Raw genomic sequence first — 19,872 nt, forward strand, 5'->3', positions numbered from 1 at the left:
ATTTGTTGGATATTAGTATAGCCACTCCTGCTCTTTTCTGGTTGTTATTTGCATGAAATATCTTTTCCCAACCTTTCACTTTCAACCTATATTTATCTTTGGGTGTAAGATGTGTTTCTTGTAGACAGCATATAGAAGGATCCTGTTTTTTAATCCATTCTGCCAGTCTATGTCTTTTGATTGGGGAATTCAGTCCATTAACATTTAGAGTTATTACTGTTTGGATAATATTTTCCTCTACCATTTTGCCTTTTGTATTATATATATCATATCTGACTTTCCTTCTTTGTACACTCTTCTCCATGCCTCTCTCTTCCGTCTTTTTGTATCTGACTTAGTGCTCCCTTTAGTATTTCTTGCAGAGCTGGTCTCTTGGTCACAAATTCTCTCAGTGACTTTTTGTCTGAGAATGTTTTAATTTCTCCCTCATTTTTGAAGGACAATTTTGCTGGATATAGGAGTCTTGGTTGGCAGTTTTTCTCTTTTAATAACTTAAATATATCATCCCACTGTCTTCTAGCTTCCATGGTTTCTGCTGAGAAATCTACACATAGTCTTATTGGGTTTCCCTTGTATGTGATGGATTGCTTCTCTCTCGCTGCTTTCAAGATCCTCTCTTTCTCTTTGACCTCTGACATTCTAACTAGTAAGTGTCTTGGGGAACGCCTATTTGTGTCTAATCTCTTTGGGGTGCGCTGCACTTCTTGGATCTGTTTTTTTAGGTCTTTCATAAGAGTTGGGAAATTTTCAGTGATAATTTCTTCCATTAGTTTTTCTCCTCCTTTTCCCTTCTCTTCTCCTTCTGGGACACCCACAACACGTATATTTGTGCAGTTCACATTGTCTTTGAGTTCCCTGATCCCCTGTTCAAATTTTTCCATTCTTTTCCCTATAGTTTCTGTTTCTTTTTGGAATTCAGATGTTCCATCCTCCAATTCACTAATTCTAGCTTCTGTCTCTTTAAATCTACCATTGTAGGTATCCATTGTTTTTTCCAGCTTTTCTACTTTGTCCTTCACTCCCATAAGTTCTGTGATTTGTTTTTTCAGCTTTTCTATTTCTTCTTTTTGTTCAGCCCATGTCTTCTTCATGTCCTCCCTCAATTTATCGATTTGGTTTTTGAAGAGGTTTTCCATTTCTGTTCGTATATTCAGCATTAGTTGTCTCAGCTCCTGTATCTCATTTGAACTATTGGTTTGTTCCTTTGACTGGGCCATATTTTCAATTTTCGGAGCGTGATCCGTTATCTTCTGCTTGTGTATGGGCATTTAATCAGATTTCCCTGGGTGTAAGACCCTGCAGGTTGAAAGATTTTTCTGTGAAATCTCTGGGCTCTGTTTTTCTTATCCTGCCCAGTAGGTGGTGCTCGTGGCCCTCATCTGTATGCGGGTCCCACCAGTAAAAGATGCTGTGGCTCCTTTAACTTTGGAAAACTCTTGCTGTGGGGGGGGTCGCCAGCTGAAGCGGCTTGGGGGAGTGCCAATCCGAATCTCCCAGCCGGCCCGGGGATCCGCACGCAGGGAGGGTCGCCGGCCTCCACGGCTTGGGGGAATGCCTGTCCAAATTTCCCAGCCAGCCCGGGGCACCAAGCGTGGCGGGGGGGCACCAGCCACCACGGCTTGGGTAAATGTCTATCCACCGTTCCCAGCCGGACCGGGAAGCCACGTGTTTGGAAGGGACTCCGGTCGCCGTTCTCTGCGGCTTGGGGATCTCCGATCCAATTCTCCCAGCTGGTCCGGGGGGGCTGCGCGTGGTGGGGGGGGGTGCCAGCCGCCGCGGCTTTTGGGGACCGCCTGTCCAATTTCCCCAGCCTGCCCGGGAAGGAGGGAGGGAGGGACTCCGGCCGCCTGCCGCCCCGGCCCGGGGAAGCCCTCACCCCTCGGCGATCTCACTGGAGCAGGTTCTTCCAGCCAGTCAGCCGTTCCAGAATGGGGTACGCTGTCTTCTTGGTCTCTGTCGTGGCTCTGGGAGCTGTTCTGAATCGTTTCTACTTCTCTAGTAGCTGTTCTGGAGGAGGAACTAAGACCCGCGCGTCTTGCTAAGCCGCCATCTTCTCCGGAAGTCCATTCACTTTTTTTTTTAAACATTTTTAATGTGAACTAGAACATGTATACAAAAGAGTGATAAATTTCAAAGTACATTTTAACAAGTAGATTTAGAACAAATTTCAAAGTATGGAAATTTGTATCCCATCAAATTTCAAATTTCAGTATCACCATCAAATTTCCTTCTAGCTGCTCTAAGACATTGGAGACTAAAAGGAAATATCAAAATAATGATTTAGTAGTCATAGTCATTTGTTAAATCCCATTTTCTCTGATAAAACGCCTCCTTCTCCTTTGATCCTTCTCCCAGTCTTTAGGGATATTCAGGCAGTGATCATTCTAACTTCTTCACATTGAAAGGGGGTTTCACTGTTATGAAATAGGGGGATACATCTGGTTGATGCCCTTGGAGAGACTGGTACCTCTGGGTTTCAGGGCTTATCTGGCCTAGGAACCATCTGAAAGTTTTAGGTTTCTGAAAAATAAACTTAGTGAGTGAAATTTTTATAAAGACTCAGAAAGATCCCTGGGTATTCTTTAGGGTTTATAGGAATACTGCTGGTTGGGGCTTGGCATGCTATGGCAATTAGCAATATCTAGCTGAAGCTTGCATAAGAATAACCTCCAAAATAGCCTCTCGACTCTATTTGAAATCTCTTAGCCACTGATACCTTATTTGTTACACTTCTTTACCCCCTTTTGGTCAAGTAGGCATTGTCGATCCCATGGTGCCAGGGCCAGGTTCATCATGAGAGTCATGTCTCACGTTGCCAAGGAGATTTACACCCTGAATGTCATTTCCCACACAGAGCGGAGGATAATAATTTTACTTGCAGAGTGCGCCATTCACTTTTTATAATTCTTTTAATTCTTCATATTTTGTTTTGAATTGTTTCTTTTGTCATGCATTCAAATGCACTAATATTTTCTTCTGCAATCTCTAATTTGCTATTAATTCTACCCAGTGTAGAATTCATCGCAGACATTGTAGCTTCCATCTCTAAAAGTTTGTTTCAGATCTTTTCCTATCTTTCATGTCTCTACATAACTTTTTTTTTCTTTTTGGCATGGGTAGACCCTGGGAATCAATCTCCTCAGCATGACAGGCAAGAATTCTACCACTGAGCCACCATTGCACCACCCCCTAAATAATTTATGAACATATGGAATAAAGATATAATAACTGTTTTAATATTCTCCTCTGCTAACTCTAATACCTGTATCAGTTCTGAGTCAGTATTTAGGGGTTAATTTATCTTCTCATTATTTGCCATATTTTCCCACTTTTTTACATTCCTGGTGATTTTTGTTGCATGAATTAAGATTTTCACCTTGTTAAATTCTGGATATTTTAATATTTATATAAATATTCCTGGCCTTTGTTTTGGGGTGCAATTGAGTGACTTGGAAATAATTTGAACTTTTATGTTTTTAAGTTGTGTCATGCAGGACCAGCTCTGTGTTTAATCTAGGGCTAATTAATCCCCACTAAAGAGACAAGATTCTTCCAAGTACTCTACTAAATAACCTGTGAATTATAGTTTTCTTCTCTGCATGTGGGAATGGGAATTAGTTCCATCCATGTGTGGACACCAGTTACTGTTCACTCTAATCCTTTGGGCATTTCTTTCCCCAGCCTCAAGAAGAACGTACAGATATGACTACTCCTCTGAATAGTCAAGGGAGACACTTTACAGCTCTCCTGAGCTCTTTCTCGATTCATCCTTTCCCCTTGGCAATCTGTCCTGCAAACTTTAGATGAGTAGATGAAGCTGAGTGTTCGAGGACACCAAGTCAGCTAGAGTTTGAAGGACATGAGTCCTCCAAGCTCCACCTGGGATCCCCATCCTCATGCCACAGCCTGAAAACCTTTACAAGGCCACAAACTGGAGCATTCCTAGGACTCACCTCTTTTATTTCACGTGTCTAGGGAGTCATCAGTCTTTGTTGTCTGATGTTCAATGTTTTGAAAGCCATTTTTTCATATGGATTGTCCAGTTTTTTTCTTCTCCCACTTGGAAGGGTAGATCTAGTCACTGTTATTCCATGTTTGTCAGAAATGGAAATTTCAAAAGAATTACTTTTGTTTCTTTTTTTTAGTTTCCTTCCCTCTACTGAAATTCCCATTTCTTTCCCCACATTGTTTCCCTTTTCCACTACATTCTTTAGGATGTTGATTACTGTTATCTTAAAAATCCTATCTGTTCCATCTCTAGGTGTGTCTCTACTAAAAATTTCCTCTCTTGATTGTGTTGTCCTTTCTTCATCTCCAAATGTATCATAATTTGTATTATATAATAGACATTTTATATCAAAAGACAGTAGGAAATATATGAATAAAGCTTATTTTTCGGTGGCTATCAGGCTACGAGATTGGAGGGCTGAGTCCATCTGATACACAGTCATCCTGGGTCTGAGCTTTCCTTCCCTTTCAGTTTGATTTAGTTCAACAAGGTTCTAAGGTTTTGAGAGATTAGATTAGTTCTTTTACTTCTCCAGGTTTCGGAATTTGAACCCTTGACAATCCGAGATTTCCTCATGCTTTACACCAAGCTGCCAGTTTCCTAAGCCATAGGAGATCTCTTTGCCTACAGCCTGGCTGCAAGCATTTTGGATCACTGGTGAATTTGTTTTGTTTTTTTTTGCCGGGGATGGAAGGGACTGCCCTCAAATTTCTGAAATTCTGAAAGCTTGATGTGCCTACCTTTCCCCAACGTTTGGTCACTGAAAGGCCACAGTGCCTTGGATGGTTCTCTCCCTGCACTTCTGCCCTGTCCTTCACCTTTAGAGAGCAGCAGCCTTGCACTTGGGTGAAACCCCTCATGCCTCATGGGGGATGTCAGCCTTCAGTTCACTGCTGTAAGCGAGAAGTCAGGGTTTAAGAGATGACTATGGATGGTGAATCATCATGTAAGATATTCTTTTTGCTTTCTGGTATATTTGAGTAGTCAGAGGGAAATACCTGAAATCTCTGAACTGCAATCCAGCTGCCTTAATCTCTGATAATGATTGTATAACCTTTATTTTGTGCCCTTGTGATTGTAAAAACCTTGTGACTGACCCTCACTTGTACTCATTTTATCTGTTTTTTCAACTTTGGAGTCTTGTGATCACTGAAGGAAGCCCCTAATGTTTATTAAGGAAGGGCCTTGGGTCAGCCCAGAACTAACCCAGCTCAATTCCAAAGTTATCGTGATAACCAAAACTGGATCTAAAATGGACCTGCCAGACATGTGCAGTAGGTTAGACTTCAACCTGTAAGTCACCTATACCTCATGATAATACTAAAAAGCATGCCCATCATCATATTAAGGCTGACGTTTTCTTTCATATATCCTGTAAGTAAGCATGTAATCAGTCTGCACATACTCAGTAATTAGATCACCTCTGATTATACCATCTGAAGCCATTGTGCTCGTTATCCAAAACCTACCCATCTTTTGATACTATAAAACTATCAGAATTACTACAGTTCAGGAAGACAGATTCGTGGGCCAATAGGCCATCTGATCTGTTTTGCACCTAAACAATAAACTCTCTCTCTTCGAAACCCTGGTGTCTCAGGAATTGGTTATTGAGTGCATCGGGCAGAAAATCTGCTGCCTTTGTCTGGTAACACTGCATGAGGACTTGGCAAAGACCTGGAGGAAAAAGTTGCTAGGTGAGTACATTTGCTCTGTGGCTGCAACTCCCTAGAATTCTAATTTTTCACACTATGAAACACACAGCCATTACAGTTTTCCTATAAGTCTAGTGGGTTTCTTCCTACCCTCATCTGTAGTAAATTCTTCCTTTTCCCATGGATTCATCTTGTTTTGCTTGCTAAAATTGACTTTCTACATCACAACCAGAAACAGAGGTCCCCTATTTTGATTTGCTAATGCTGCCAAATGCAATATGCCAGAAATTGACTTTTAGAAAGCGGATTTATTTGGTTACGAATTTACAGTTCTAAGACCATGAACATGTCCAAATTAAAGCATTAACAAGAGGATACCTTCACTCAAGAATGGCCGATCATATCCAGGGTGTCTCTGTCAGCTGGGAAGTGACATGTCTGGCATCTCTTGATCCCTTTCTCCTGGGTTGCATTTCTTTCAGCTTCTGACTCCAGTGACTTTCTCTTCAAGCATCTATGGGCCCTCATCTAGCTTCTCCAGAGCAAACTCTGGATTTCATCTCTTAGTTTTCCTTGGCTCTCTCCAGCTTCTGGCTATTTCTGTGAGTCCTTGTTTAGCACCCAGGGGATATCTGCCTAGCTCCTCTCAGCCATGAGTAAGCTCTCTTAAAGAACTCCGGTGAATAGATTAAGAGCCACCTTGTATGGGCAGGGTCACATCTCCATGAAAACAATCAAATAAGAAAGTCCAACACTAAACAATAGGTCTTCCCCCACAAGATTGGATTAGGACCAAAAGAACATGGCATTTCTAGGGGTACATAACAAATTTCAAACCAGCACATCCCCTCAACCTTTCACCAAATCCCCTCATTCAGAGAAAACAGCCTTTCTCACAGAAGTTTTGTTTTGTTGACTGTTTTGGTTTGCTAAAGGTGACAAAAGGCAATATTCCAGAAATGAACTGTCTTTTACCAATGGAAATTTATTAGCTTATAGATTTATAGTTCATGAAAATGTCCAAATTTAAGCAAGACAATACCTTCTTTGAAGACCAGGAGCTTGGACTCCTCTGTCATCTAGCAAGGCACATGGCGACGTCTGCTGGTGCTTCTCTCCTAGGTTTCACTGCTTTCAGCATTTGGCTTCAGTGGCTTCCTCTCAGCTTCTATGGGCTCTCACTGTGAGCTTCTCTGAATTTCATCTCTTAGCTTCTGTCTGTGTTTTATCCTCTTGTAAAGGACTCCAGCAAGACCCACCCCTGAATGAGGCAGGTCACATCTCAATTGAAATAATGCAATCAAAAGACCCCAACCACAAGTCTACCCCCACAAGAATGGACTAAAAGAACATGGCCTTTTCTGTGTACATCATTTCCACACTGCCATAGATGAATTTCCATCTCTGTTCATTGAGTTTGCCTGTCATCCTTAAGGGATGGGATTGCTGGGACAAAGAATTGAAGATTTCCAGATTTGGAAGGAAAATTAGAGGTCATCCCATTCAATTGCCAGGCTAATGCTTCTTAATTAGGAACTCTTCCTATAAAGTTTATTTTGTGTCTATGTGTTTCAGTGTTCATGTATATGTGTATAATTTCCATCATGTTGACTGCAGCTTACTTGGCAATTTCCACTGTCAAATTATCTTTCTATTTCTGAATTTTGAACATTAAATCAAAACAGTATTCTGAAAACTTTTCATATATCCTGTCAGCTTTGTCTGGTTTATCTCACACTTTGGATTGGAACTTGAGCAATGTTATATTTTTTCAAAATGAATCAAGTCATCTTGAAGCAAGTATCCCAGGCTTAATTTGATTACCAGCTTGCTTAATTTTGGCTTTGGTTGTTTGTTTGTTTTGAACACTTAAACCCATTAGGTTTTTTTTATTTTGCTTTGTTTTCTTTTTTATTTAGTAGCTTGGCAGTGCAAAGAGAGAGGAAGCCCAGCATATGGTAACAGACAAACACCCTCTAATAATGATTTTTTTTATCCTTAAAAACAGGACTTATAATGAATATTCCGTCATTTTATTGGCCAAGTGGAAATGTACTGTGGTTATGCAGTTACACAAGATTATGTTGTTTCCTCACTGAGGCAGTAAGAAGTCATAGGGAAAACGTGCAATTGCATTCATTGAGGAGGCATAAATTAGCACATGTTGTGATTGCTGCTTAAATCATCCCATGAGCAGAGCTCTAGTGTCTCTGAGAGATCATTGTGAAGCAAGAGGAACGTTTCTCTGATCTCTGCAGATCTGCGCCCCATGGATCATTTTGAGCTCTCTCACAAAACAATTTAAAAGTATGTATTAAAATTCGGAATTAGCTGGCGGTAAGAATCATGTTATTACCATGCGTTACCATGCCAGGCTCTGCACTTGGTCTTTTACAAGGATTATCTCATTTAAACCGCCTGTATTCTGAAATACTCCCCCATTTTAACCGATGAGGAAGATGAGGGTATCATTAACCAGGATCACCTGGCTGGTGGGCGGGGTTCTGCCCAAGCCCCCAGGAAGACCACCCTGCCTCCCCATCCGAGGTGAGCTTTCTCCTCTGGGCTCCCCCATCCTGGTTAGTCAGGATCCAAAGCTAGGGCCATCATCCGTTCTTCCTGTTTTCCTCTCCTTTGCTTTGTTTCGCAGGTACCCTGCAGGCAAATGCAGGGCAGGCCGAGCAGAGGCAAGACATGTGGCTGGTCTTGTGCTGTGAGGTGGAAGTTCCCTATGAGAGCTACTCCTGGGGTAGATAAGGGATGCTGAGAACAGACACAGAGCAGCATTGGCCTCTGGGATGATGGAAAGTGAGTGGAAAGGGGCAGGTGGAAACTTCTGGCATGGTGGAAGTGTTCTAGATCTTGTTCGGGGTGTTGATTACATCTGTCACAACTATAGAATGCTACAGGTCAGATCTGTCTTCTCTGTGAATTATACCTCAATAAACTTTTTCTTAAGTAGAATCCCTTTGTAAAGAATGAAGGTACATTGGCTTCCAGGTGGCACGTTTTAAACGGCTTTTGTCCTGGCAGGCCTTCCCTGTTCCTCTGCCACAAGCTCATTGCCCTCTGTCATCTCGTCGGCCAGCTGGTTGACTCTCAATGCCCACCAAGGGGGCTTGACAAGCTTCGGGTAGCTGGAAGGCGAGGATACTTGCCCAGGAAGGACAGGGGCACCTGAGTTCCTGAAAGGTGAGGGAGGTACAGCACAGGCATCATGAACAAGGCACCTACAGTTTTGTAAAGGGTGCTCTGGCCACGACTATGGTCCAAGAAAGGACAGCCCAGACATGCCTGTGCTCCACCAGAAGCCATGTCACCATCAAGGGCAAGGCTGTGGATTGACAGACTTCTTAAACCTGCGCTTGGGCTCTGCTGGGGGTGGCTGCACCTCTGCTGCTCGATGGCCTTTTGTGCATGGCTCCCAGCAAGGGAGGCATGAGCAGCATCCTGAGGCCACACATAGCTGGTGCCTCCGCTTCCCAGCAACCGATGGATGTTGCCGTGCTCCAGCCAGCCCTCACCGATGCCAGGAAACTGCAGAGGCACCGGAACACCCTGGCCCCTGGCCTCCAGCCCCTGGGCCTCACTTCACCATCTCCCAACTGCCTTGCCTTTGATCTCAGCACAAATAATCAGGCCCATTATAAACCTGCTTATGCTCTAATGACAAGAACACAGACAAAAGTAATTAGAGATGAACACTAAATGGCCCAGCCCAGCTCACCAGCAGGACCGGGAAGGGCAGTCAGGCTGAGTCAACCAGTTCCAGCAACCAGAATTGCTCAGGGCTGTCTAGGACTGGGCTTTATGTTCCCAAACTTCTTTCTATTTCTACGGAGCAGAATACAAGGCGGGGTGGCGGAGCTGTGACGCCTTCTTACCTCTCCTTCTTAAACCACGATTTTCAATGACTCCACCCTCTTTTGAGGGTCTCGTGGGCCCCAGGCTTGGATACCAGTCATTTACACCTTAGTGAGGGATTTTTTTCCTGTCTCTCTCTCAAAATTTACTTAGGTCAATTATGTGACAACCCCTTGGCTAGGCTCTAGGTGTTGGGAAGTGAATTGAAGCTCCAAGGTCAGCATCAAGGAGAAAGGAGGTGAGAAATTCAAGGCAGTGCATCACTAAACCATTTCAAACTGTCTTGCTGGGTAAGAGCTATAAAATTCACGCTCTAAAAAAAATGCAAAGCATACATTTCACTTACACACAAGGCAGGGTCTAATTGGTTTCTGTCTGCAGGCATGTTATTGAACTAATGTGCCCTAATAGGAAGGCTGCACCTTCATCTGATTCTTTTTTTTTCCACAATAATCTGTTGTTTTATGATCTGTATGGGAAAGATATTGAAAGCAAGGAGTTTCTTTATTTAAGTACCCAAGTACAGCAACATTCCCAGTAATTCCAATGCAAACCACTTTCAGTGCCCAGGGAAGAGAAAAAGTGATCCATACTAACTTTGCAGCCTTCTACTCTAAAGCATGAACCAAGGGTAAGGTCAAGTACACAGGCGGTGTCTTTCATTACTGTGGGGCAGGCCTCCAGTCAAACCCATTCGTGTGGAGCCTTCTGGTCGCCAGCAAGTCATTATGTACTTAGGATTATCATTAATTTTCTCTCCCTGAAGTGCTTCTGATGAATGTAAGGGCTGTGGTCGAAAGTGGGCTATGCATTCCCTGATAAAAGGTTCTATGTTCAATTTTCTAAAAGTGCCCTTAGAGAATCCTCAATTTCCTGCCTCTTCCTGGGAAGAAACTGAATTTGTGCTTCTTTCAAAAGGGGCGAACTGAATCCTCTTGTGTGAAAGCTTCCAGGAGTTCACAAGGAGAGGCCACAAGGACGTTTTGAGACATGGACTCCCTTTTGGGGGCTGGCAGTGTGGATAGGGCCCTTATTATTTATTGCAGACTTAGGAAACTCACAAGCCAAAGTCTCTGTGGCTTCTGTTTCTCCATCCCATTTACTTTGAGCACAGCCTTGGCCTCCAATGTAGGAAACTTATCCAAGCTCCTATAAGTTCTGCTGAACCCAGTGCAAAAGGCCCACCTTAAGCTTTCTAGGATAGAGTCCACACTGCCCAAGGGTCACCTGAGTTAGCTTCTGCTTTCTTGGCCACATTCTCAGAGGTCACATTTGATCAAAGCTGTCAACTTTCTTAGATATATTGGGGTGGGATCTGTTGTATTGAGGCGTGAACCCATCTAATCAGCAGGGATATGTGGTATCAGTGGAGGGAGGGAAGGACACTAGGCTCCAAGTAGCAATGGCTTTGGGCATCTTTCATTAAATCATAGAGATTTGGGGCATTTGTTGTCCAGCTTTAAAGTTTTTAATTAAGTTGTCGTCATGAACTAGACTGGACTGGTGATGAGCTCAGGGTACTGATGCAATGGTTTCTATGTGGGCCTTCGTGAAAGAGCACTCTGGGGCTTAAAACACAATGACTTCCTGTATCTCAAGGCCCTGGTGTGTGATGTTCCCCCACCACTGTCTGCACTGCTCCTGGCTGGGGTCCAGGGTGATTATTGGGGTGTTTTGGCACGCCTATTAACATTTGCCAAAAGTGCTATGCCTTTCTTTCTTACAGTGCTAATGAAGTTCAACCCACAGAGGCCAGCATTGTTCAACATCTGCCTAAACTTCATGCTTATCACTGCAAATAGCAGTGCACATGACCAAAGTATTCCAGCAGAAGAGCTCTGTAATTAGACTGGAAGGTTCTAGAATCTCCCTATATTCCAGTATAGGTTTAAATATAACTATTACATAATGGACCCTGGAAATTCTCTTCATTTTGTTTCATCATCCAAATGAATAATTATATCTTGGGGACCAGCTTGCAGTCCACCAACTCTCAGCTCAGTGGTTGTTGCATAAGGGGAAAAGTCAGGACATTAACCCCAGCCCACGGCCACAGTGTATGTGCATGTCATTTTTGGATATTTGCCAAGTAAGAAGCTGCTAAGTCAGGACTGACTCAATGGGCAGCCCTGGCCATGGGCAGAACTGAGGGGCTTTCTTCAGGAGAACTAGAAATTAAATAATAAGTTCTGGGCTAGGTCATTTAGTGCTCTGACCCTAATGAGTTTCCAGATCTCGGGAAGGCACTGTCTGAATTGGAAGTTTGCATTATTAGAGGTTTTCAAACAGCATTCTGGCCAGTTGTTAGTTTTGGGGGGAGAATGTCAGGGACTACTGTAGAAGTAGAGAGAGAGGCTGGGTGGGACTCTATCTGCCCCGTATTTCAACTACAGCATCTCCTGCCAACCTCTTTTGAATAGTGTGGTTGAGTCTGATTGGTTCTGAATAAAGTTTTTACTGTTTACAAAAGACCACCAGCATAGAACAATTTGAAAACTTTCAGTAAATTAGATGGCCTCAGAGTTCTTGCCCTCTTCTATGATTTTTTACTCAATAACTGTATTACTTAAGGCTGTAAACCCTATAGCTTGAATTCTCATTAGGAACAGGTAAGTACATCCTGTGCCCTGGCCAGGTGCTGGCAGAAACTCCAGGGATGGACTGACAAAGGCTGTGAAAGGAAGCACCAAACAGTCAGGGCTCTGGGCAGATCACCGCCCAGCTGAAAGAAGACTCTTGTTAAGGAACTGGGAAATTTCATTAGACCGCACCTTTCTACAGAATCATCAGCTCAGGGAAGGAGGTTCCTTTAAAGAAGAAAATAAAAACAGGAGCCTATTGAATGTACGGATAAGAAGTCTTTTCAGATCCTTGTGCTGCCACCTCCTTCCATCCCCCACCCACCTGCCCCCACCAACAACAGTCCCTTACATCCCCCAAGACTTGCTAAAGTACTGGTCAAGATATTCTAGTAGGTTTGGGGATCCTGGGCAGGAAATGTGCTATAGTAGCATGTTGGTCAACAATTCTTGTTCTGGATTCTCTGGCCCCTCCAGATCATCTCTTACTAATTATTTTTCCTAACCATCCCTATCTCCAGCTCATGGAACTTCTAACCCCTTCCTAACATAGACAAATCAATAGTTGAGTCCAATAGCCACAACTCTATAATTATAGACCCAAAGGAACAGTTTGGGACACTGCAGAAATCTCTATCATACAAAAAGTCGGTCCGTCCTGTTTAGAAGAATAGTCAGTTTCAGGAAGCTCTTTGTCATATACAACATCAAACAACTGATTCATTGGCTTGAAAAAATGTTCAATCAATTCTTTTGAGGTTTGGTAGGTACAACCTATGTGTGGGAATAGCTATCAAAAATGCTGCGTCATTGAGGCATTGTGTATTCAGGTACTGGGACCACAGATAACAATGTCAGGCACAATAGGGAATCTGATGTACCCTTTCACAAAGGACCAAGTAGAATTGAGCCTTTTATCTCAATAAAAGAAATGGAGACAAATAAAATGGGCTGTGTCATGATGTACATCTTATTTCTATGCGATTGTGTGTTCTTTTATAAATGTTTCCTGAGATAATAAATCTTTCCAATTATTGTAATTGTGCACAAATTCAAAACTCAGGGTCAGAAACACATAGTTAAATTTAATTTAAGATAAGATCATTTTATTGAGGGAAAAGAACTATGAGTCAGAAGATGAGGATTTTAGTCCCGGATATCACCTTGCACCATAGAGAGAATCCCTCAGTCTCTTTTGGCCAAAGCCTTGCTCACCTGTAGTTAGGAGTGCACGTGTAGGTGTGCATGACTCAGGAGCTGAGTGACCTTGGGCAAGTTACTTAACCTTTCTGTCTCAGTTTTATGAGCGTAATAATTATACCTAGCTTATGAATCATTGTGAAGATTAGCAAGTATATAGTAAATGTTTACTAAGTGTTCCTTATTCTTATTCCTGGCCTTGATTTCCTACAGAATAATGTGGTGGTGGTATATGAGACTACCTCTGGGGTGCCCATGGTGAAGTCCCCATAGAGCTGCCTTTGGGCACTCAGAAGAGGCTGAGTCAAGGCACTGGTGGGGAAGCTGAAGGCTGGACTGGGGAGTCTTCAGTGAGACCCTGAAGGTGCCAAGCCTGAGGAGTAGGCTCTAACCCATAAGTCAGTCAGGAGAACCTCAGCCCCAAATGGTGAATAGTCAATCAGGGAGGATGAAGGCTCAGGGAGGGTGTAAAGCAGGAAACAAAGTCACAGTCTTCAATTTAGAATTCCTAGTGTATGGAGAGGGTCCTGAGCAATTGCTACTAAAGGAGCATCAACTTGATGAATTTGCAATTCACGGCCTGGTCAAGTCAAAGTGTGTGGATTGTAGACCAGAATGATCAGCATCACCCTAGGCATTTATTGGAAATTTAGAATCATAGGTCCAGGCCCATATCCAGCCAATAACGATGCGCATGTTAGCAGGATTCCAAGGTGATTTGTTTGCACAGTAGTGTTTGAGAAGCACTGGTTTAGTGAATACCAGTTCAGTGCGTAAAGTGTCTTCTCCACTCCCCCTCTTACCTCACCCCACCTCACCCTTAAAATCAGAATGCTTCAAGAACAAGTTGAGACTGTGGTCATGAGCATAAACCAAAGATTGCCTCTGAAGCAAGAATAGGGGGGTGGCCTTGATCTGGAGGGAATAATCAATGTGCTGAGCCGGTTGGAGTGCACGTCAAGGAAGAAAAACTCTTGCAGCACAACCCTCTTCACCCCCATTTGTGTGATATGATTGCTGGCATTGGGGAGTGGATGGAAATTCCACCAGCATCCCCTCTTTCTGTCCAGAGATGACAGCATCCTGGGGCCAATTGAAGTTTAGCCTATCATTTTCAGCAATCCCTTGGAAGTAGAGCTCCTACCAAAAAAAGAGTCTAGTAGGAAATATTTTCTAAGTAATGGGGAAACACTTAGCCAAGAAATGTAGTCAGGGAAGCTTGCTCTTTTTTTTTTTTTCTATGCTGTACGGTGGGGATCGTATTTCATTCTTTTTCCATGTGACTATTCTGCTATTGTAGCACCATTTGTTGATTTTTTTTTTTTTTCACAAGTACACGGGCCAGGAATCAGACCCAGGTCTCCTGTATGGCAGGCGAGAATTCTGAAGATGGCCTTTATTTTATTTTTTCAAAAATCAAAATGTGCAGGTGTCTCCTAAATATGCACTTCCTACACCATGCATTAAATCACCCACCACTACAGGATACTGCAGATTACAACCAGTATCAAATTGTCTGTGGTTGATAAAGTCTCCCCTATCCATCTAAGGGCTGGGGATGACCCACAGAGGAAACTCAAATGGATTTCTGTCAAATGAGCCCACAATGGAATCTCTGCTTTTGCTATAAAGGTGCTTTCTGAAGGACATCAAAAGCCAGATTCTTTAAATATTGACAACTGCATTCATTCCCTAGGGCAGTTGTAAGAAATTTCCACAGTCTGTGTAGTTGAAAACAATGACGATCTATTCTGTCATGTTCTGGAAGCTAGGAGTCCCAAATCAAGGTATTGGAAGGGCCATGTACCCTCCAAAGGCTCTAAGGAAGAATCCTTACTTGCATCTTCTACTTCCAGAGGCCCCTAGAAATCCTTGGTGTACTGTGGCTTACAGCTTCATCACTCCAATCTCTGCTTCCACCTTCACATGACCTTTCTTGTACATCTGTGTCTCCATGTAGCCTTTCCTCTCCTAAGGACATCAGTCATTGGATTCACCCTAATCCAATGACCTCATCTTAACTTAATTACATCTGCAAAGACTGTATTTCCAAATAAGTTCACATTCGCAGGTATTAGGGGTTAGGTCTTGAATATCTTTTTGGAAGGCCACAATTCAGCCCAACCTCATAATCTTTGGTGCCAGGACACTTTGGTGGGGCAAACCAAAGGCTTGTCCCCAGCAAAGGTGTAAGGCAAGCAAGCTTGCCTTCCATGTCTTGCCACCTCTCTCCTATCTCTTTGGCTCATGATATTCCTACCTCTTTTATTTTGTTGAGAAAACTAAAGCTAGGGAAACTGCCCAATGAACAACAGTTTGAATGAGAGTCATTGTTTCCACAAAGCCTTGGGTCTTAAATATCTGTTGTGTAGCCTCTTTCACTGTTTGTCCATTTGGGGTTAGATGAGATGACAGTCCTCAAAAAGTTAAAATTCTTCTGATCTTTCCAATTTTAACAAAATGGACATTTGTTTCACCCCAATTCAGCATGGTCCTATAACCCACAGGTACAGATGTGAAATAAATAAAGCACAAAGCCCTGGAAAAGTCTTATTCAGCTTAAACCCAGAGAGAAGGAGTTTCTTTGAGGTGGAGTGCTTATATTAAGACAAACAGTCAAATAGAGAATATTTTCTGAGTAATGGGAAAGAGCTCAGCCAAGAAAGCTTCAAGCCATTAAGATCTGAAAAGCCCTTCCATCCAATGAGCTCAGAGAGGAATTCATTTTCTTTCAAGGGATGTTACACTTCTAGAAGTTTCTAGGTTTATCAATTTTTACAACATCAGTCAGGAGCACAGAGTCTCAAGTTAAATGAAATTTTAAGATCTTGCTACTCAAAGCAGAGTCCCAAACTAATAGCATCACCAGAAGCTAGTTTGAATCAGAGTCTGCATTTTCACAAAATCCCCAGATTCTATGTATACACCTGCAAGTTTGAGAAATTCTGTTTTAAGGTATAGTTAACAAGGTATAGCTAAAGCTTATTGACCCAGATGATACTTTGAAATGCTCTCCTGGGATTTTAAAAGCAATTTTCTTTGTGCTTTAAGACCCAAATGAAAGCCATTCCTACTTGGGTGAGACTTTTAAGGGGGAGTGATCAAGAAAATAACCTGATTCCTGTATCTGGTGCATCATATATGATGCAAGTCTTTAAGACAATAAAATGAGCTCTTACAAACAAAAACACCATTGAAACTAGAATCTTTACTTGCACATCAGGGATTACCTGGGCCTTGCAGGGGATAAATCATTAGAAATATCAGCTTTCCTTGAACAGAACATGTAGAAACACTGAATAGACCATCCCAGATGCTAGCTTGCCCAGCCAGAGACGGCTTAGCATGCTGCTGCTCGGAAGCAGCTTGGGTGGGTGGGGGGGGCCAGGGATGGGGGCCAGTGCCACCCTGCAGGTAGATTAGAGGGAAGAATGAGGGCATACTTTACTCTGAAAGGGCAAGTTCATCTGGTTTGATGAATCTGGATTGATGGTCACCAGGCATTTAGCATAATTAGAGCCAAGCCTCTGAGTGGGAATCCCTTTATAATTTCCTTCTGCCTGCAGGCTGGCGTGGGAGGTAGGGAGTGAAGGAGAGTGGAGACTCCACCTCCAATCCCTCTTAGTCTTGTCCGAATCCTGCTGAGAACCCGCCCTGTGATCCTTCCTGTTTCTGTGGACTTTCAAGTTTCTAAATGCCGAGACCTTCCCATCCCACCCGGCCCGGGACCCTCTGCCAGTTCCTTCTGCTCGCGGCCCTCTGTGTGAGCATGAATGCTGCGGTGCCATCTCTGAGTTCACGCTATCTGGAATGGGGCCTGTTTCCATCACTCGTTAGCTGAGAAAGTTGCTCACCCTTTCTGTACCTGAACTTCCCCAGCTGCGAATGGAACTTCAAATAACACGCCTTGTGAGGTGGCCCTGCAGGATTGCTGTGAGGATTAAATGAGCTAATGTGTGTTGATATGTTATTGTGTGCAAAGTGTTTTGAACAGTATCCAGCACATAGTAGAGGTAACTAGCATTTATAGGATACCAGGATCTCGAATCCACACTTAGGGACTTTGTGCCTGACAAGGTAAAAGGACGAGATAGATCCCTGAGAATAAATTTTAGTCTTGGGGTTACTCCCCTCTCAGCCCTGGGTCTCAGTGTTCCAGGAAGCCCAAGTAGGAACGATTCTTGGTGAATACAGGTGTGGAGTTTGGGGCTACCTGGCATACTTACAGATTGCACATACACCCATCCCTGAAGCCTGGGGGTTGTGCCATCATCCTATTTATAAGCATATTTATAAACATGTAGGTTTATTTTAGGTGGTCTGCTGGGCTGGGAAAGACGAGGCTTGTAGCTGCTCGAGTGTGTTCTCTGCAGCCAGGCAATGTGGAGTTCAGCTTGAGGTCAGGCTCTGTTGAAGTTGGCAAGGTGACAAATGTGGGCTGCTGGGGCCTGTGGCAATCCTGGGGCTTTCCTTGGAATTTGCTGTTGCCCTGCTCTCCAGACTGGCACTGCAACCTCAGAAGTTCACCCTGCTATTGGGTTGGCATGGCGACATCAGTGCCCTGGAGATAAAACAAGCAGAAGCTTTGGGACAAGATAGCCACTGTAGATAGGAGACTCAGAAGCTACCTCGACAGCCACAGGTATACGTAATTACAGCATTGTGCACATCTACGTGGTCTTTGGTATCTTCTGCCTATTGTTCACACTAAGCTGCTTCTATTGGCACCACCAGGAGCCCACGATGCGTCTGCCCTTTACAGATTGTTTTGTTGGTTTTTCTTTTCTTTTCTTTTTTGCTGCTTTTCTTCTCTTTTCATTTTCTTGGGATACTACTCCAGAAAAACAGAGAAATCCAGATTTGCCCATCTGAGCCATTCTATGGAGTCTCATCTCCTAATAGTATTGACGAGAAGCTGCCAAAACAAGAGAAACAAAATTCCACATCTATTTGCAGGACAGATTCAGACAATAAAATTGCAAGGTCCTTTTACGAACAGAACAAAAATTCAGCAGGTGTCATTCTTCAATCTTTGGAAAAGAAAATTAAAGAAGAGCTGATTTACACTTCTTGCCCATAAAAAAATAGAAGATAAGCAATTGAAATCTTGATTGATACATTCATACCGAATTATTATGGATGAGCAGAAAACCCTCCAACCAGGTCAATGCAATGATTTCAACAAGGGCTTGAAATAGATGCGAAAACTTGGGGAATTGCCAGCTCCAAGCAAAAAAGTAAGGACAACAAAGGAATGAAGGAAAAATATTTTTCAGAAAAATGAAGAAAGAGACATGAAAATACATACGAAAAAATTATATCTTACCCAACGGTGTGTGTGTGTGTTCATGCTTTTGTCACAACTAAGTCAGAAAAATCCTAAGTGTTTTTGAATGATAACTGTTTTCTGTATTAGATATAGAAAAATTTGATAAAATGATAGTTCTTTGGGTAAAATTATAGAGGGGGAAATTACCCTGCTGAAAACTTCCAAGGGTCGGGTGGTACAATAGCGGCTCAGTGGCAGAATTCTCACCTGCCACATCGAAGACCTGGGATCGATTCCCGGTACCTGCCCATGCAAAAAAAAAAAGGGGGTCAAACAGAAAGCCTACAATAAAGTGTGTTAACAAATGGTACTTTCTAATCCTACACAAAAATAAGTAGGACCCAGATATAAGGTTACCTGAAACTTAGCCAGTAAAGGCAGGATTCCAGAATGGATTACTAAAGGGGAGTGTCAGTCTTTCAAATCGAAGAGACATCAATTAGGGTTCGCTAAGGGTGAGTCAAGTCTGACCATTTTAATTTCCATTCTGAACGTGCTTTATCAGGCAGGGCGGGCAGGGAAGGCGGGGGAAGCACCCTGGGCCCAGCCTTCATGGGACTGCATATTTTAGGTTGTTCTGTGCACAGAAGAGTGAACTATGGACTGAGAGCCAAAATAATTAGATGCATTTAGCTGGTGGAAGAACAAAGGACGCGAAGGATGCTGAGCGATGTCCCTTGCAGAACAGCCTTTTGAAAGCGTATTCTTAGTTCTGGGTCTCATCCCATTTAGCACTGCTCCCAGTGCTTTGGATGAATATGTGGGAGCCCTTCTCATCATATTTTCAGTAACCTGAAGCTTGGCGGGATAGAAAGTGTGTTGAATGATAGCTGTGGGATACAAAAAGTGGTTAGCTGTCCCATTAGGGCAAAAAAAAGCCAATGGCTTCTTTGATCATTCTAAACTCTTAGATGACTGACTCACAAAGGAGCAAGAGGCTTTCATGAGGAGCTACGTCTATGCTTTATAATTTCATAGAAGAATTTGCCTTTCAACTGAGAGAGTTGGTTTCTCTTGCTTGTCTTTCCCTAGCTTTTTTATTCTGAGGAGATGCTGCAGTCTATGGGGTAGTTACGTGAGTTGAATATGAATGTTCTTACAGAACCAAGATCTTAATTCTACCCCAAGAAGCAAGGTGAACTGGTTTAAACCCTAGACAGACAAGATAATTTCAAACAGCGTATAGCATTTGAGTTCTGATTCCTTGTCATTTTTACCTTAGGGACTTAAAGCTCT

Source organism: Tamandua tetradactyla, chromosome 1, assembly GCF_023851605.1.
Source record: "Tamandua tetradactyla isolate mTamTet1 chromosome 1, mTamTet1.pri, whole genome shotgun sequence".
Taxonomy (NCBI): domain Eukaryota; kingdom Metazoa; phylum Chordata; class Mammalia; order Pilosa; family Myrmecophagidae; genus Tamandua; species Tamandua tetradactyla.